The following is a 21,024-nucleotide window of genomic DNA, read 5'->3' on the forward strand; positions in this document are numbered from 1 at the left end:
TAAGTTAGCTACTCTGCCAAATATGCTCTCTTAGGGACAACTTGAGGGGAAAAACACTTGGACATATGACTGCTTCATGAAGATTATATTCTTTAATGAGAATAGTTTTTCTGATAAATAAATACCTTGACTTATTTATTTATTTAATAATTTTTTTAGACCTTGAGCTGTCATCAGCATGGCCAGTCTCTGTTTGCCATGACAGGTTTAGCCGCCGCGGCACACTGGGCACCCAGATAGGCGACCTTGCCCATGCTCCACTTGTTTATTCATTCCGCCATTCGATATTAATCATAACGCATACACGCAGCTCCTTAAGGCAGCCGAGCAAACAAACCTAGGCTCTCAGGCTCAATACTAATGAGGCCTCGGCTTTGTGTTCCGTTCAGAGTTTTAATTATGAAATGTTGTGGCGGTGCGTTTTTAATGACTTAGTTTTAATGGAATGGTGTGAGGGGGTGATGTGTGTGGGGGGATTAATTGCATAGACCCAGTTAACTGCCCCCCCTCCCCCCCAACCAACCTAACCCCCCATCCCCAACACCAACGCCAAGCCATGCCTCGCCATTGAAACAGAGCAGCAGATTTAAATATAATGAGGAATCAATTGAGAGGGAGACTTGATGGAAAACATTTTACGTTTAGTTATTTGGCTGATGCTTTAATCCAAAGCAACTTACAAGTGAGACAAAATGCAAGCAAATAGCTAGGTAAAACTAAAAAAAAAACAATGAATGTAAATTGCCATTAGATATATCATTAAGTTTTGTGGAGCTTAACTGCAAACTGAGGAAGAAAAGAAGACAGGGAAGAGGAGATTTGCCTTTTTATAATAACTCAGGTGAATAAGAAGTTGGAGAGCTGGAGAGCTGGAGAGCTGGAGATTTGGAAAGAAGTAGATCACTGATGAGAGCCACACGGTCACCGGTGGTCAGGCAGAGGCCTTCTCTGTGCTCCCTCTCCATTCACCCCCCTCTGCAGTCATGAAGGGCTTTACTGTAACACACTCTTCAGTCATGAAGCAGTCATTACTGTAACACACTCTTCAGTCATGAAGCAGTCATTACTGTAACACACTATTCAGTCATGAAGCAGTCTTTACTGTAACACACTCTTCAGTCATGAAGCAGTCATTACTGTAACACACTCTTCAGTCATGAAGCAGTCATTACTGTAACACACTCTTCAGTCATTAAGGGCATTACTGTAACACACTCTTCAGTCATGAAGGGCATTACTGTAACACACTCTTCAGTCATGAAGCAGTCATTACTGTAACACACTCTTCAGTCATGAAGCAGTCATTACTGTAACACACTCTTCAGTCATGAAGGGCATTACTGTAACACACTCTTCAGTCATGAAGTAGTCATTACTGTAACACACTCTTCAGTCATGAAGGGCATTACTGTAACACACTCTTCAGTCATGAAGCAGTCATTACTGTAACACACTCTTCAGTCATGAAGGGCTTTACTGTAACACACTCTTCAGTCATGAAGGGCATTACTGTAACACACTCTTCAGTCATGAAGCAGTCATTACTGTAACACACTCTTCAGTCATGAAGGGCTTTACTGTAACACACTCTTCAGTCATGAAGCAGTCATTACTGTAACACACTCTTCAGTCATGAAGCAGTCATTACTGTAACACACTCTTCAGTCATGAAGCAGTCATTACTGTAACACACTCTTCAGTCATGAAGGGCTTTACTGTAACACACTCTTCAGTCATGAAGGGCTTTACTGTAACACACTCTTCAGTCATGAAGGGCTTTACTGTAACACACTCTTCAGTCATGAAGGGCATTACTGTAACACACTCTTCAGTCATGAAGCAGTCATTACTGTAACACACTCTTCAGTCATGAAGGGCTTTACTGTAACACACTCTTCAGTCATGAAGCAGTCATTACTGTAACACACTCTTCAGTCATGAAGCAGTCATTACTGTAACACACTCTTCAGTCATGAAGGGCTTTACTGTAACACACTCTTCAGTCATGAAGCAGTCATTACTGTAACACACTCTTCAGTCATGAAGGGCTTTACTGTAACACACTCTTCAGTCATGAAGCAGTCATTACTGTAACACACTCTTCAGTCATGAAGGGCATTACTGTAACACACTCTTCAGTCATGAAGCAGTCATTACTGTTACACACTCTTCAGTCATGAAGGGCTTTACTGTAACACACTCTTCAGTCATGAAGGGCATTACTGTAACACACTCTTCAGTCATGAAGCAGTCATTACTGTAACACACTCTTCAGTCATGAAGCAGTCTTTACTGTAACACACTCTTCAGTCATGAAGCAGTCTTTACTGTAACACACTCTTCAGTCATGAAGGGCTTTACTGTAACACACTCTTCAGTCATGAAGCAGTTATTACTGTAACACACTCTTCAGTCATGAAGCAGTCTTTACTGTAACACACTATTCAGTCATGAAGCAGTCATTACTGTAACACACTCTTCAGTCATGAAGCAGTCATTACTGTAACACACTCTTCAGTCATGAAGGGCTTTACTGTAACACACTCTTCAGTCATCCAGCCCATCCAGCCTCGGTGTGTGTCTGTGTGACAAACCTCTCGAGGAAGAGGAGGAAAACAAACTAATCACAAAGAGACCACACAGAAATGAAAATGAGGGATAAGATCCAGGGGGAGATAGAGAGAGGGAAAGCGGGAGAGGGAGAGAGAGAGGGAAAGTGGGAGAGGGAGAGAGAGAGAGGGAAAGGGGGAGAGAGAGGTGAAAAGCATCACATCAGATGAGCCACCTTTGAAGCACAGCATACATATTTCATCTGAGATGCAAAGGCAAGGCTTGTCTGTTTATCTGGGTCTGAAATCTTGCCTTACCACACACACACACACACACACACACACACACACTGCGTAGCTCCATACTGCCTGTGAGAGATCGTATTAGTCTACATCTGGGGTAGTCTCATTTCACGCAGCCACAGTGCAGTGATTGGATTTCCTGCCGTTTTGGTAGAAAAAGAGTGGGACAGAGAGAAAGCAAAAAAAAATATTCTGAAGGAAAGAATGACATGTAAAAAGAAAGAAAGAAAAAAATGAATGAAATGAAAGTAGAAAGTAAGAAAAAAAAGAATTTTTATACTCACCTCCACAAACATATAGATAGCGTGAGCATCTCCTATAGATCCCCTATAGATGCGTCCACCTGACCAATGCCAACTGGAAGACTGGAAGCAGCCTGAGGCTTAAAGAACAGAAGGAGATGAAGGAAGGCTAGGAGGGTAAAGATAGATGGAAGGAAATGGAGATGCCCAGGCTTTATAGATAGGTGTGTGTTTGTGTTTGCGTGTGTGTGTGTGTGTGTGTGTGTGTGTGTGTGTGTGTGTGTGTGTGTGTGTGTGTGTGTGTGTGTGTGTGTTTGTGTAGGTGATATTACAGAAATGGCAGAAAAAGGAGGAAAAATCTGATTTCCACCTCGGCAGGAAGCTTTGAATGGCAAGAAAATCTCTTTCTCCCTCCCTCTCTCTTTTTTTTCTCTCTCTCACTCTCCTTCCCTCTCAGTCTCTCTCTCCCTCTCTCCTTTTCTTCCTCTCTCTTTCACACACACACATTCTAGGCTGTGGAGAATAGGGGGAGAAGTGGGACCTGTCAATCATACAGCAGAGGGCTTCTTTCACACCTTAAAAGAGCACCCTTGTAAATGTGATTTTTTTTATTCATCATGCATTCATGCCCCGTGGAATCCATCTTGAAAAGAGTGTTTTTAAAGCCTCCTTCTGAAAGAGGTACTACTCCCAACCTGAATGTTCTTTCTCTTTCCTTCTGTTATCCAGTGCATCACGGTGACATGCCAGTTAAAGTCCCAATAGCAATGTGAAAATCGATGTGCCGCCTTCTACTCAAACTGAAAAAAATAAAATATAATAAACCTCTCTGACTGGAATAGGTTTTTTTTTTTTGGGGGGGGGGGGATGTTGAGTGTCCCGGAGAAGAAAATAAAATAAAATTGAAAGATTAAAAAAATGAAGTGTTCCATGCAGCAAGTTAATGTTTAATGATGTTGAGAGCTGAAAGCTGTTTGTGTGTGTGTGTGTGTGTGTGTGTGTGTGTGTGTGTGTGTGTGTGTGTGTGTGTGTGTGTGTGTGTGTGCTCCAATCCTTTTTAAAACACACCAACTCTAAACGCCGACTGTGTCGCGTGACACATCCAACCTACGAACAGTTCTTTTAATCCATCAATCTGGAACGCACTCTCAACACATACACAGGCATACACACACACACACTCTCAACACATACACAGACATACACACACACACACACACACACACACACACACACACACACACACACACACACACACACACTCTCAACACATACACAGACAAACACTGACACGCACAAACATGCAGCCAGTCTAATCTTTACAAATTTGAACGCCCACACATACATGCACAAAAGAGAGTCAGTGATACAAAGATCAAACGAGTCACACACGTGCACACAAACACACATGTTCAAAGGATTATAATACTTATTAAGATCACAGAAACCAATACATATGTATGGTCACACACACACACACACACAAACTCAAACTATAGCCATTTTTACATAGATCACACAAATAACACACAGACACACTGTCACATTGAAGCACACACACACACACACACACACACACACACACACACACAAATTCAAACTATAGCCATTTTTACATAGATCACACAAATAACACACAGACACACTGTCACACACACACACACACACACACACACACACACACACACACACACACACACACACACACACACACACACACACACACACAGATTTCAGGGCAGTTCCTCTACTCATTCCTTCTCTCCATGTTGGTCTATGGAGGGGCACAGACCAAGGGGCAGTGCCCATCTGCTGGTTCTGTTCCAGACGTATTTTCTAACCTAATATTCATTGGCAATGCAATTGCTGTGCCTTCAAAGCATTAAACTGATTTAAACTGGAATATAAATAAATATTAAATATATTTCCACATCCTCATGCTGTACCTTTCATCTTTCTTTTCTCTCTCTCTCTCTCTCTCTCTCTCTCTCTCTCTTAATATTTTAATTTTTAACTACACTACGTTTAATGAACCACCACATCACCACCACCCCTCTCTACAGGTCTATGTAGGAGCAGTTCCTCTCTACAGGTCTGTGTAAGGGCAGTTCCTCTCTACAGGTCTGTGTAGGGGCAGTTCCTCTCTGCTGGTCTGTGTAGGGGCAGTTCCTCTCTGCTGGTCTGTGTGGGGGTAGTTCCTCTCTGCTGGTCTGTGTGGGGGCAGTTCCTCTACCTCCACTACCTTTCCGACTGAACGGAGGCCCTTTACTTTTATGCTCTCATGTCACTATCCACCCTAGTCCATCTACATGTCCTTTGCTGTTCAGAATTCCCTAATCGGTTGTATCAAATGGTTAATGTTGAGAGCATTGCACCGTTACCGTTTCAGTTTCATTCTCACTTACCACTTTGGGTGGATGGTTGTTTGGGGGGGTTAAAGCCGCTAGGCGACACATATAAGATAGCTGTAACTAGATTTTCATTTCCTGAAGGACATACCTGTGCTTGCAAAGAAAAAAAGAAAAAAGGTAAAAGATTAGAAAAGTTGAAAATAAATATACTGCATGCGCACAGAGGGAGAGGGGAAAGTAGAGGAAAGCAAAGCTGTGTGAGGGTAGTTGAGATGGAGAGGGTGGTAAAGACAAACAGAGAGAGAGATGAAGAAAGAAATATAGATAGAGAGGGAGAGAGGGAGAGAGAGAGGGAGTGAAAGAGAGAGGGGTTACCAACAAGGAAAATAAGAACGGAATGGGGAAGTTGATGAAGATATTACGTAAGATGTAGCTGACCAAACTAACATTAAATCACAATTTACAGCGAGAGCCTTTTTCTCCCGTGTAAGCAGAGCGATTAACTGCATACACATGAAGGCATCGTTGGAGGTAGAATTCGACTTTGTTGATAGAAAGCGTTCTCCTTTCATCAACATGCAAATCATCTCTGATGCAGAAATGCAACGGACTAATATAGTGTCAAGGTGGCCTGGATCAGCTCGTGATTCATGTATCCTGAGGTGACAGGGTGCGTGAGGGGCGGCTTCTTGGGACACAATTCATTTGATGTCGGAATTTTTTTAATTTATGTCAGCTGTTATTTTGATATATTGTTCAGCTGCCCATCAAAACACCATGGTTACTCGATTAAAGACGCGGCTGCTAAACGCCCCCGTCAACTCCCAGACTGACCAAGGGTTATATTGTGTAGCTCTCTGACCCCACCTCATTTATAGCCACCGCCACAGTCTGCCACTCCAACTGTTTTCTTTTGTCATTAATGCCAGATGACTAATTGCCATGAAATTTGTTTTCTTGCCTTTCCATCGGATTAGAGCCTTTCCACCTCGCATTCGCTGACATTTCCTTTTTGGTTGATTTGCTGCCTGCTTTTGTCATTTTGTCTCAATCTGAACATGGAGGTAACCTAGGCCTGTTTATATTTATTAGCATATTACAAATGACCGTAACTGGGGAAGGAGAGAGGGTGGAGTGTGGTGTTCATGCATGTTTGCTTTAGTTCTCCTTCATTGGGATGTCCTTCAAAGAAAATACATTTGATTTATTTTATGCATACGCAGCTTTCCAGCTCTGTGTGTACAATACGTTTTAGTGTGAATTCTACACAAGGCTTTGTACATGAGGCCTCTGGTCTGTAATGCCACATATTCTCAGTAGAATTTTGATCAGGGCTTTGACCGGTCCATTCTAAATTTCCAATATAACATTCACTTTACTGTTTTTGAGCCACTCCAGTGTTGCTTTAGCCTTGTGCCTGGGGTAATTGTGCTAGGTATTGTGGTACCTGGTAGGCAATCCTTGACCCAAGCCTGCAACAGCTTTTCTTGCTAAATTGAATTTGTTTCCATTCATTCTTCCTTCAATTCTATATAGTTTCCCAGTTCCTACAGATAAGAAATATCCCCACAGCATGATGTTCCCATTGCCATATTTCACTACTGGGATGGTGTATCTTGAGGCATTGGCGGTAATTAGATTTATGCCACATGTAGCACTTAGAGAGAGGCCAGAAAGCTCTATTTTGGTTTAATATGACCATAAATACCCTTTCTCACATCTTCACAACTTCCATACATGCTTACAGTAAAAGTGGATCCTCTAAAACGATTGCTTTTTGTATCCCTCGCAATAGAATACGGTTTTATGGATAGCGCTTAAGGTTGTGGACCCCAGTACATCTGTACCCCTCTTCCAGTCACTGAACTGAATTTTCGTGGTAATGGCAGGTCTGTGGTGGCCTTTGTCACCAGTTAATATCAGTTAATATCAGTTTTCCACAAACATCTGGGTGGTGGACTTCCATTTTCTTCTCATGGATCCAATGGTGCTCAATTGGACATCAAAACAGTATTTTCCTCACTTTAGCATTTCAATCACATCAACTCTTTAGGCTTATGTTTTGGCCTCCTCTCGTAATTTTTTTTTTTTGCAGAGAGCTGCAGCAGTGACATTTGACTGCTGACAATTGACAGATATTATAGAATGTTGAGGTTACAAAGATTCCACAATTAATTTCAAAGGGATATTTTTGCTTGTTCATCTTAAATATAATATAGTGCTTTATATAGAAGTATAAAGCGTAGAAAAATGAAAATAACAAGACATACATGACAGAAATAGAGTGTAAATGACAGTACAAAGAGTATTAGGAATATTAATATAGTCCTTTGCTTTGCATAATATTAAATCATTCACAGTTTACGAGGAGGACTGATAGTTCTTTATATTGACGCGTGCAACAAATTAAATACTGAGTTTTGTGCTTCTAATTCACATCTTTAATATCATAACTTAAAGCGTGAAGCGTTCTTGCGTGAAGAACTATTTTTTCTCAGTGGAAGCCACGAAAGGGCAACAAAATCACTTAAAAACAGATATTTTGGAAGAATGTCCTTCATCGTTTTGGCAAGTAACAGTAGAATAAATGGGATAATGTATAGTCCGCCGGTCAGTATAGGAAAATAAATCCTGACAGGACCCCGGCGCACAGCAGAGGTCATCCAAACAAGAGATCATCCAAATTATTCCGTCAACTGGGCAATGTACAATGAATATGCTGTCACAAAGCATATGTTGTACTAAAGTCAAAGTATTTGGAGACTTAAATCTGAATCCTTCCCTAATAAAACAATCTTTTCCTCTGAAACACTGACTTTTGTTAAAAGAAGAAATAACAAACTTCCAAAGCTCCCAAAAGTACCGCACACATCACTAACAAAGGTCAACCCCATCAGGACTATCACGAGCAGCAAGAACAGGTTACTTTCTTTCCAGCTTGCACAAAATCAACTTAAAGGTCGAGGAGTAAATTCCCGTAAGAAAACAAATCTAGTTTGCTAGTATTATTGTGTATTATAGGCATACAAATAACATATATAAATAAAAAAGGTCAAACCCATCAGGACCATGAGAAGCAAGAACCCATTGTTTGCATCTTTTGCAAAATATTACCAAAAAAGTTATGGAGTAAATTCCGGTTATACAAATAAATTACAAAAAAAAGCTGCTTGTTTCATTGTTAAGAAAGATCAAGCAGGGCTCACAAAACCTCTAAATCCCTGGCAGCCCTTCAGGATTTGACTATTGCCCAGACAATTTCTTTTAAAATGTAGATATATTTGAAAAAGCAATACAAATTCACCAAGTACAAACTGCAACCATTATCATGCATACATCAATCAACAAGCAATCAACTGCAACACTCTTCGTGCATAAATCAATCAACAATCATCAAACATAAATATTCATTTAGATCTGTCAATGCACTAAAAACTTCAATATGGTCAGAGAACTTCATATTCAGAGAGATTCATTATATACCTAATGGTATGTATATCATCAGTCTGTGTCAGACTCTGACTCTATAAACTCTCAGTTAAAACCACAGAGGATGACAGAATTCCACTCGCCGTTGAGAGCACGGCTTAGACATCTGCTTCCTCCCCTGCCTTGTGCGTGTCAGCCTCGACTTCTCTGCTCTTTGGTCTTGCTGGGGTGTTATGCTCCAGGTGTCTTCAACCTTTCCCTGACAAAATCCAGGAACTAATTGCTTTGTCAGGGTAAAAGGATTCAACTGCTCCCCCATTTATGGAGAGTTGCATCAGATTATTCAGTTTTTCAGACTGTAGAGAGGTTTTCACTCTCTTGCACAGGGACGTTGACACTGTTTTCTGGGAGGGTGCTGTAAAATCTTAAATAAATAGCGTCAAACAGAACATGAAGCTAAACGAAAATAAGTGAAAAACCTGCAGTTAGCTCAGCTGGTGCATGGAACCCTGCACATTTGGACACTTTTCAGAACTGTACTTCTACTTTTTACTTCAGTATTTTTTTAGCCTTTAACTTCACTACATTTCCCATAATGCCATTCATGGATCTTTTTTTAAGTGTTAATAACAGTGAAGACACTTTCCAAAAAAAGTTTATTAGTTCACCAATTAACTGACAAATTTAATTTTGTCTTTTGACAGAACAGCATAGACTACCTGTGAAGACGTTCAATCATCTGGCAGCCAATATTATCTCCATGAATTTAGTATAGACCTTCTGAACTTCCTTAAAATCTGAAGTTTTAAAAATGATTTATGATGTAATGACAATGCCACAAAATTCTAGGATACAAGAACATTCATGGTGAAGTCGTTATGAGTCATACAGTACAGATACAGATGCAGAGAGCTCCACTTGCTCAAAATGTCAACCGCCTCAACATTGGAGAAATGTGCAGACATCAAACATGGTGTTTGGAACATCCTGGCATTTGATACTGTTGGGACATCTGGTGTGTTATTTAAAAATAAGCCCCTTGTGTGACCCAATTGCTGCAAATAAAAGACAAATAATACCTGAACCATCCGACAATTTCGTTGGAAGGTTGTGATTAACCCATCTGTTAAACAATTATATCATACCGACAGGAAAACCACTACTGGTATGGTTGCCAATTTAGTACTCAGTTGTCTCAATTAAAATACTCACATTTCATTTTGGACATATAACGGCACAGAGACATTTTTTACATTTTAGTCATGGTCTCAATTCTGATTTTTTTTTTGTTTTCTGTGAATTAACACAGATCCTGAGATCACCAGGTAAAACATTTAATTGCAGCAGCTTTTTGGATGCTTTCACAGTCATTGACATGTCTCTATCTTTTTTTTTGAAAATGGCCCTTATACTGTCAAGTTCTCTGAGGAAGTTTGCCTCGGATTCTGCCCAAACTTAAAAAAAGACGTTAGCCAACCACAGGGAGAGTATGACACAACTCAAACTGCACCTTCTTAAGTCTTCATTTTATTGAAGATAGGTTGTTAGATGTTCAGTTTATCAGAAGGCTCTGTTGATAGGTCGAAAATCTTTACAATACAAAGAAAAAATAAACAATGCTGCCATTTTTGCTAATTCCTTTCCAAATGTACAGAAATGAGGCTTTAGGCAGGGTAGGCTCTTTATTTCAGAGGCGTTATTTGCCACATTTCATGAAATCCACTTTAGATCCCGATAGCAATGAATAAATTAAATGCTCTGACAAAAAAAAGAAAAAAAATCAGACATCTGTGGCAGCGCAGGTCTGTCAAAAGCCTGTCCAATCGTTTCATTCGTCCCAGGTTACTGCCCGTGCACTCACTGGCTGTTTCTCACAGTCAAGGAAGGATCCTTAACGGCTGCATTTCAAGATTGCTATATCATCGAATCCCGCCAAAGGTCTGTTCAGATGTCTAGGATACTTTGAATTCTACCAAGCACTAAGTCCTTCGTTCAGAGAATTTTCAAGGATGCCATTGAAGTATCCTCTGCAGTCTTAAAGCACCCACAATCCTATGCGCACGTACCAAAACCTTTTTAAAGTGTGGAACTTGAAAGCGGGACCTTTTTTAATGATGCACACCTGCACACTAGCGAGTGCACGCCACGCACAGACATATAGGCAGACATATTGCTATAAAAGCTAGCAGGATAGTTGCACAAGAATGGCAGAGAAAGTCCCACTTATACCTACAACAGCTTGTACTGCTAAACAAAGCAAAAAAAGAAAGACAGAAGTACAAGATCTGTGCACCGGAAGGCCTCCATATTTAACAAACACAAACTCAGTGAAACAAACCTAGAAGCACGGTCTGATACGCATACTGCATGTCCTGCAAAAGTTAACATGACTGAAATCAGTGAGGTCAGTGATTGAAATCTGTGAAAAGCCATGAGTCATCCCCACCGCCCACACATACACACAAAAGACAATACGTGCAAGAATATTGTTACATTTGCAAGGTATTTCGTAAACAGGTCTGGTTTGCCTTAAGAAGTTGTTCAGTGATGCTGAATATTGAAAAATCGTTGACTAGCACTAAAACTGCTACACAGACATAGTAAGATGCACAGTGTGAACATGGCAGTCTCTCACTCGCACTGCACAGCAATCTAATGGAATTGTAATTATTATTCTCTACAATTGGGAGTGAAAAGCCGTGAGCTTTAGTAAGATCCCTGAGATTCAACGTCACGTACGGGAGAAAATTTGTGAGTCTTACAGATTAAACGAGACTTGACAGGTATGATCCTGGTCCAAGACACAGAGTTTAGCGAGGAAAAGCCAGACTTTTTAAAAAGGAGAATATACTGGCTGTAGATTTGTTGTCTGAGAAGCCAGTTCTTCTTTGATGATTTCTAGATTTGTAGATTTAGAACAGTAGATTTAATACATATTGGTCCTTTAATAGCAGGGCTGTCAAGGAATTAATTTTTTTAATCTAATTGATTATATGATTTGTTATTCATTAATCTAAAGTAATCGCACACATATATTTGCTGTGAGAAGCATTTCAAAATCTGTCAGCTTTGCCAATAACAAAGAAATGAATTTACAAAGTAAACAAGCCTTGGTAGTGTGATGTTTGCCACACATTAATTCAATTCAACTTCAATTAACTTTATTTGATGAAAAACACATGTTCTTTATTACTGATTAATCCATCTAAAAGTTTATTTGTAGATGACTCAGGTAAAGGGGACTCGACTCGGACTCTTCCTGGTGACTTGGACTTAAACACTATGGACTTGAGATTCGACTCGGACACGAGGTTTAGTGACTCGACTATAACACTGACTTCAATTTCAAGCCTACATACATCGTGAGTTTCAGTTTCCTATGATAATCGCTCATCTTAGTTTTGAGGCTCCTTGAGACATGGAAACCTTTCCACAAGAGTGTCACCAATGTGTCGTATGCTGTGATCGGGCTAGGCAGTATAGTGGAAGACTAGTGCCTTAGCAAGAGTCGGCCTAATAGCTGATTCTTGGGTCAAGGAAGAATGCACAATGTGCATGGCAAACGGTATTTGCCTCTTGAAGAATTCATTCCACATCATGTGAGAACTTGGGGATTTCAAAGTGAGCAGGCCAAGGAAGGTAAGCTGCTGGGAGTACCACTGTCTCTGTGCGCCTGGGTCCTGCTCGTCCTGTCAAGATTTTTTTTTTTACATTATCCCTTACTTATCTCCGGAGGTTCAACTAACTTCATTTCAGAATATGACCATCAGAAAGACATTTTGACAAAAGATATTTTGTATTTGTTAGTTTTTGCATTAAATATTCTACACATTACATAAAATGAACTAATAGCTAATGTCCCTTCTCCAGTGAATTTTCTCCTTTTTAAAAACACTCAACTACACAATACGAAGTACAGTACCACAATGCATTGTACAAAACCACATCATTATTTGTATTTACACATAAAGGATAAGAATCAATACATGACCAAGACAGAAATGTTGGGACAAGAGAGAACTGACCAGACAAACTGGGGCTGATGGGACAAACTGCACATTGTATTTTATTGGTATGTTCTTGTTGGTTTGTTAGAACAGAAAGAAAAGAGAATAAACAAATAATTAAATAAAAAACATAAATATTGAAAAGAATAGCAATAATTATATCAGGGGCCTTTTGTGGAAAGAGGAATCAGGGGGACCAGGTGTTTCCTTAGGATTTAATCTTGTTTTTTCAATGATGCAGTACATTGTTCTGGATTTGAATGGTCTGTTAGTAGATTGTGTAGTGAAGGGAGAGAGCAGTCACCCCACCCAGCCTTGAACCTGGGTCTACTGCACCCTGACCGCAATGCCAAAGAGCCAGACTCATGCCTGGAGCACATACTCATCCGTAGTGTTGGCACTCCGTCTCACTGCCTTCAGGAAGCACACTTCACACACACACACACACAGGCGTCCCTCACACATCCTCCTGCCTTAGTAGCAGTGGGAACAGCAATGGTCCGGTATGTGATATTTTTTGGGGATGTGGTCAAAAGTTTTGAGCATGCCATCATTAAGTAACTGTCCCAGGCTGGTTACTCTATTGATTAAAAACATAGGGTTATGCCATGATGGGGTATGATAGATGGGCAGAGGCTGTAATGGAGAATTTAATTTTACTTCCACCAAGAGGTAAGAGTGGTGTTGATAGTGTTGTGGTTGGTGTGAGTTTTTATGGATTTATCTGTAAATGGTGCTCAATTCTTGAGCTAAACTGTTTATTTCTAACCAAGGTGGATTGGTGTTATTTGTCCAGTGGTGGATGTTCAGCAATTGCTGTGAGAGGAAATAGTTGAAGAAATGTGGCTCCTCAGTGTTGTTTAAGCTTTTAGAGGGTAGATAGTTCAATCTGTGGTTGTAAAATCTAGCAACTGCACTATTAAGAGAGGAGAGCCTCCCGAGGGTGGGGTAACAGGGATCATGGCAAAGGGGTAATTTATTTTCGGGAGGCTGTTCATTTTAATGCTTGAAATTCGGCCAATTAAAGATAGCTGTAATTTATTCCATCTTTCCAGACTGTGTTTTATTTCTTGTAAGAGGGTATAGTTGAGTTTGAATAATTAGTTTAAATTTGGAGAAATGTGGATTCAAAGGTATATTAGCCTAATAGATTTTGCTGTTCGTTTGAAGAGGGGATCCCCAGTCTCTGCATCCCACCCGGCCTCTGCATCCCATTCTCTATTGGTTATAGGCAGAATCGCTGACGTTGTCCAATCAATGGAGTAGCCAGCCAGCCTACTATAATTACTGATCAGATTATGGACTGATGGAAGGGAGGATGATGGGTTTTTAATGTACATAACAGAATGTCATCAACATACAGACTGATTTATTTGTGACTTTGATTGGATGCCTGACATACGCTCACGTTGCCTAATGGAAACAGCCAGAGGTTCAATGAAAAGTGCAAATAGTAGCAGGGATAATGGGCTTTCTTGCTAAGTGCCACTTTGTAATCGAAATGATATTCATATAAGTCCATTGGTTATAACAGATGCAGTGGGTGAATAGTATAGTGTTTTAAACCAATTGGTGAGATGTGGCTGGGCTCCAAAGTGACTAAGGGAGATGACAAGAAAAGACCAATCTACCCTGCCAAATACCTTTTCAGCATTAAGGGGTGCTGTGATGTTTTGTGGAGGCGTTATTTTTTATAGAAATTGATCAGGTTAAATAATCTTTGTGTGTTTTCTGAGGAACGCCTCGCCTTGAAACCAGTTTGATCTATGTGCATTAATGATGAAATTACAGATCCCAGTCTAACTGATAAAGCCTTGCTTATAATTTTTGTGTCTTTGTTAATTAATGATACGGGGCAATAGTTGCAGCATTTTGATTAGGGTCCTTATTTGGTTTTGGGATCAGTATAATATAGGCTGTGCTCATATAGTGGTATTTGTGGATGAGTGTAATGTAGGCTGTGGTCATGTTCTGGTATTTTGTTGAATTTCAGATATCACTTTAAAGAACAGGAAAGGCCAAAACTAAATGAAATATGTTGAAATGCAAATATGATTTGTAACGAGAAGTCCTGCCTTGTGTTATAAAGAGCCAATCACATTGTAGGAAATGGCATAACCAACGTTACTGCCTCACCTGAACGTTCTGTTTATTTCCACATTTAGATAGGAGCCTGATCTTGTTTTCCTGAATTAGCTGCCCGAAGGTGTTGCCAACATGGCTGCAGAGTAGCAAGACCTGCCTACAAGGACTTTGTTCTGGCCTGGAGTGTAAAGATTTAAGTACAAAAGAGAGAGTTTACGTTAAGAGTCCTTAATTATGGAGTGGTTTTGAGTTCTATTTCCAGATGAGTCAATGATTGAGGTAATGACAAATTTCTCAGTTTGTCGCTTTAGTTGATTTGCTAAAAGTTCACTTGTTTCATTTCCATATTAAAAATGTTGCTGTTGGAGTTTGAGGGGAATGCTTTTAGTTTTCTTGTTCAGTATGTTGTCTAGTTCATGTTTAGTTTTCATGAGTTCCTTCATTGCTGTAGGCACATGAGGCCAGAGAGTCCCATCTCTTTCTGCAGATGATGTTCCTTTGCGATTTCTTCTTTCTGTATGTATGTATGTACAGTATGACATTACTGTAGCGAGATAGCTCAGAAGAAGGGAAGTTGACTCAAAGATCTCATACACTGCACAATTTTCAAATATTGTTGTACAATGACAATAAAGGCTTTTCTATTTTCTATTCTATTCCTGGGAATGTATTGGCCACTGAACAGACACTGATTGCATGGCACCCATGAGGTCTTAGACACAGAAATGACACCTGGACAAAAAAATAACAGGAACTCACACTAATACAGGACACGACAGAGACGCAGGATTACATTAATCCAGGAACAATACCCCCACCAAGACACAAGCCCAAAGCATTATGGGGCAAACTGATTACAGTCTCGTCGTTCATGTCAGCTCACAGAAGCATGCAGAACCCTGCAATGCTGCATTATTAACCTCTCATGACAGTCTTTGCAGTTTGCCATGGTGTACATGTTCTTATTTCAGGAGTGTTACTGATTTGGATAAAGGATGCCCATTCGTGTTTAAAGCAGTCATGAACTTCTTTGCAAGTAACAAGTTATCGAAACACCATCTGGGAGGGGGATGGTGTTCTACTAAGAAAATATTACAAATGGTGTCATGATCAGAGATGGTAATGCTGTGGATGGCTGGGTCAGTTATTTTGAGTATGATTTATGGTCAGGTGAATAATATTCATTACAGTAATACTGGGGTTATTTAGACTCCATATATCCATCAGTCAATAATCGGACACGTAAGGAAGAATGGGGAGTGGTTGGATTTATTGTTGGAGGTTGACAAGCGATCTGTGTGTGGGTCCAATACTATGTTAAAATTGTAGACCTCTATGATTATATTTGAGTCTGGAAAATTAGATAGTGCTGACAATAATGAATGGACAAGAGAGCAAGCGTCTGCATTGGGCAATAGATATTTAGTAGAGTCTGAGTGTCTTTTCCAAAAGTTCTGTAACGGTCATTCAGAATTTTGAGAAAATGAAACGTTCTTGCTGATTAAAACAGACGTCTCGTTCTCTTTACAGCTGTATGTGCAGTGGTACGTCTGGTCAATCCATCTGGCTGTGCGTTTCTGAGCCTCCGCCTCTGTGTTCTGCCTCAAACACTGTCTGTGTTCCCTGTATAAAGCAGATATCACATCTAGGTTTATTATATAAGTGATTTCATATTTGTATTCTTTTTGCTCATTCCTCTTATGTTCCATTATGCTATTTTCACTGGCAGTACCATGGGATTGGTATTGTAGTGAGTGGTATTGAATTACACAATGTGCACTAAGGATACATGGGGGAAGGTTTTGAATGAGAATTAAAGTAATTAAAGTGAGAATCCTAATAAAGAGTAATGATGGCAAAGAGACGTGAGTTTGGGGTGAAGTGGAATGATAGAGAGAAAAGCCTGCCTGCTCATAAACATAATTTTTCATACAGTTGGAGCATAGCACAAGCACAAGCACAAGCACATCTATACACACATGCATGGCTTATTCTCTCAACCCTTTTCCCTCACAAACTCCATATTCTCAAACCTGCTCGAACCTGGCAACAATGGGCCCGGTTCTGAGAAAAGTCAGGCTAGTTACGCAGTGATCAGCACTGGATGGGCTAAAGTGAAGTCATTCCTTAGCCCCGGTTAAAAAAAATCCGCTTTGTGAAGTGGTGTGGGGAAAACAACCTGCACCTGAATGTGGTGAGCACACTTTGTCCTGTTTAAAATTGGGTAAGCATGTATAGTATATCCAACATCATTACAGAAAATGAGAGAACGTGCTCATTTCATGGAGAATGTATGGAAAATGAGAGAAGCTCTATGGTATTTATAGCACCCCAGAATTATTTTTTACAGTTTGAGAGGACTTGTACAGATCGCGCTCAGTCGCCCGGTGGAACACACTGGAGTGGCCACACACTGGAGAGAGGTCAGAAAGCAGGGGATGAAGGGGTTAAATGAAGCAGAGGAGAAGAAGTGGCCACACACTGGAGAGAGGTCAGAAAGCAGGGGAGGAAGGGGTTAAATGAAGCAGAGGAGAAGAACGACTTAAGATCGTCTCAGTGAATCAGTTTTCACAGAAAGAGAGTGAGAGAGGGAGAAAGTGGAGGAAATGGAGAGAGGATAAGAATGACTTTGGTCCATTGCAGCAAATCAGTTTTCCACAGAAGAAGAGAGGGAGGGCGATGGTGGGTGGTGATGGTCAACGGAGGTAAATAGAGAAAGAGTCACAGAGGGGGAGAGAGAGATACAGGCAAAGAAAGAGATAAATGATATGGTGGTGAAGAGAAAAAGAGGAAAGTAGTAGAGAGGGATGGGGTGGTGAGAGATACCAAATGAAAAAGCAAATAGTCCAGATAGGTGGTCTCTTCTGCTGACACTGTTGAAATGCATTTTCACTTTGTCCCTCAAAAGAAATAGATGATTGCCATTAACAGGCTGAGGTCTGGAGCTGCAATCACATATATCAGCCTGCACAGAGATTGAGTATAGACCACACATACACAAACAAACAAACACACACACACACACACACACACACACACACACAGAGGGAACCAGCTATTCTGTCTATTTTATTTAGGGGGGGGGGGGGGGGGCTGATGGGAGAAGATGGAGAAGGGCCTTAATGGTTTTGATGCAGGGTCCACCTAACAGTCAAACTGTGTGAAGCGTTCTGCTTTTGTTTTGCTGACAGTCAATTTCGGCAGCCTTTAAAGTGGGTGCAATGGCCAGGAGAGAGTGTGTTCGTGTGTGTGAGGCGAGAGAGAGCAAAATGCTTTTTTGGCAATGTGGTACTTTTTGTGTGTGTGGGTGCGTGTGCATGTCCGTGTGTATGTCTGTGTGCGTGTGTGAGTGTGTCTGTGATCCTGACGAGTGGTGTGTCTTAGGCCATTTAGCCTCACCAGGTATGTGTGTGTGTGTGTGTGTGTGTGTGTGTGTGTGTGTGTGTGTATGTGTGTGTGTGTGTGCATCTGTGTCTGAGTACAGAAGGTTGCCTAATGGACCAGCTGTCAGCTGACATGCTGGAGGCCGTGTAAAGGCTTGGAGTGTGTGTGTGTGTGTGTGTGTGTGTGTGTGTGTGTGTGTGTGTGTGTGTGTGTGTGTGTGTGTGTGTATGAAGAAAGCATTTGAGTGTGTTTTCTGTCATTAGGGTGGTGCTCCAAGCATGTAAGCATGTGTGAGAATGATTGCCTGCTCGTGTGTGTGTGTCATAAATATGTAATGGACCTGTACGATTAAACATGTTATACACACAATGCATCACGGACACTTGTATTAATGAAAGATTTATTGTTTTTGAAATGTCACAGATCAGAGGCGGGGTGAGGAGAACAGAAGTGCTTCTGGACACTGCAGAAAGAATGGAGCTCTTTGAAGCTATATTAATACCAAAGCTATGTTAGACATATGTTCAGGTCAGACTAAGTATATCCTAGGGATCCTATCCTGAGGACCAGTATGAGATTCTTCACTCTGAGTCAGGAGCTGACCAGCCACCCTGTACTGTGGCCAGACCGGTAGAGAGGCCAGTGTTTGCTGAATTAATATCATCTCCAGCTTATGCCATAGAACATTCAATGCAACTATTTAGGAATAAAAGGGGGGAGGGGGGTCAGGTACAGCGATATCCCATAATTATTCTACACAATCCGTGCTATGATGTACTGTGCTATTACATAGACCTAAAGAATTACCATAATTTACTTTTAGCCACCAAGTCTTTCTCTCTCTCTCACTTACTTTTACTCTCTTTCTCTCTCTCTCTCTCACTTACTTTTACTCTCTTTCTCTCTCACTTACTTTTACTCTCTTTCTCTCTCTCTCTCTCACTTACTTTTACTCTCTCTCTCTCCCTCTCTATCTCTCTCTCTCTTACTTTTACTCTCTTTCTCCCTCACTCTCTCTCTCTCTCTTTCTTCTCTCTCTCTCTCCCCTTCTGTGCAGGGGTTTAGGGGAAATATATCTCTGTGCTTTCTGCTTAGCGTTGTATGCAGAATAGCTTCATTCAACTAAAAGCCGCAATAAATTACATGCTCGAGCAGAGCCTAAATATTCAACAAAATGTGTCGCTCTGTACGCACCAAATCATCCAGTGTCCTCACACACACACACACACACACACACACACACACACACACACACACACACGCACACACACACACACACACAAACACACACACACACAAAGCCAAATACAAGCATACATAGACACACACAGCCCCAGACACTTACACACTTACACACACACACTTACACACACACACTTACACACACACACACACACACACACACACACACACACACACTGTCAGACACACACACACAGAAAAACACACACTGGCCTGTCTCCAGTAGCAGGCCCAGATTGTTTCTGTCACAGTTGTGCAGATGCTTCTGCCCTTGAGGTTCCGTGTTGACCTGTGCCGCTCCTCAGCCAGCCACACGCCCAGAAGACAGAGGCTATATTTGGAGGACCTTTGCCTGACTTAGAGGAAAATGCCAAGGTCTATGCCAACTCTCACACCCACCACCAACAGAGGTGCAAAATTCACCTGTCTTCACAAAACACACACTCTCTCTCTCTCTTTCTCTCTCTCTCTCTATCACACACACACACATACACACACTCACACACAGATACACACACACACAGACACACACAAATGCATAAACTCACTCACACACACACACACACACACACACACACACACACACACCCGACACAAATCACCGACACCTCTCCATTTTTGCCAGAGGCAAAGTCAGAGCCACCATTAACCACTTTGAGATTGAGGGTAAGAAAGGCTGCAATTCTACTTCTCCCCTTTAGAAATGTGGTTCTCCAACAACCTCTCGATAGTTGAAAATACTTACATCTACTTTAAGCTTTTAATAGAATAGACTATTAACTACTATGAGTGTTGCCCGGAAGACACAGTCTTTCTGTGTGTATGTGTGTGAGTGTGTGTGTGGTATGTATAGGTGTGTATGTGTGTACAGAAAGTCAACTGTTTGTGCCAAGTATTTACCTGCTGTCTCGACATTACCTGGCTCACTATATTGAGCTGTTGAGCGTTACACCATTAACTACTATTAATACTCTTGACTGATAAATCAGGCGTGTCCACCTAGGAGTGCTGAGGTCAGTCAGCTATGCTGATCAGAAACAGATTGCAGGGGTAGGAGTAAGAGTCCTCAGGGAAGTCCTTCCACATCCCAAATTCCACATTCCACTGCCCTGCGTGTGGTGCCCATTTTCTGGATCATTTCTAGACCCCCCCCCCCCAGACACCTGCACTTTCCGGTGCGCAACAGCTCTAACCGGGGATGGGTCTCCATTTGGACCAGTGAGGGTTTGCATGTTGGTCAATGAGGAGTGCACCTCTCACAGCTAGTCAGTGGTTGAAGTAGATGCAGAAGAGGACGACAGCCTGACAGCAAAACTAGAATGACAGCCAATAGACCCGACACTGTTTATCTGTGGAGATCACACAACCTTCCCCACACAACATCTGCCCCCATAATCAACAAACAAGCCAATCAACAGCCTTAGAACCTTCT

Source organism: Clupea harengus, chromosome 16 (assembly GCF_900700415.2).
Source record: "Clupea harengus chromosome 16, Ch_v2.0.2, whole genome shotgun sequence".
Taxonomy (NCBI): Eukaryota; Metazoa; Chordata; class Actinopteri; order Clupeiformes; family Clupeidae; genus Clupea; species Clupea harengus.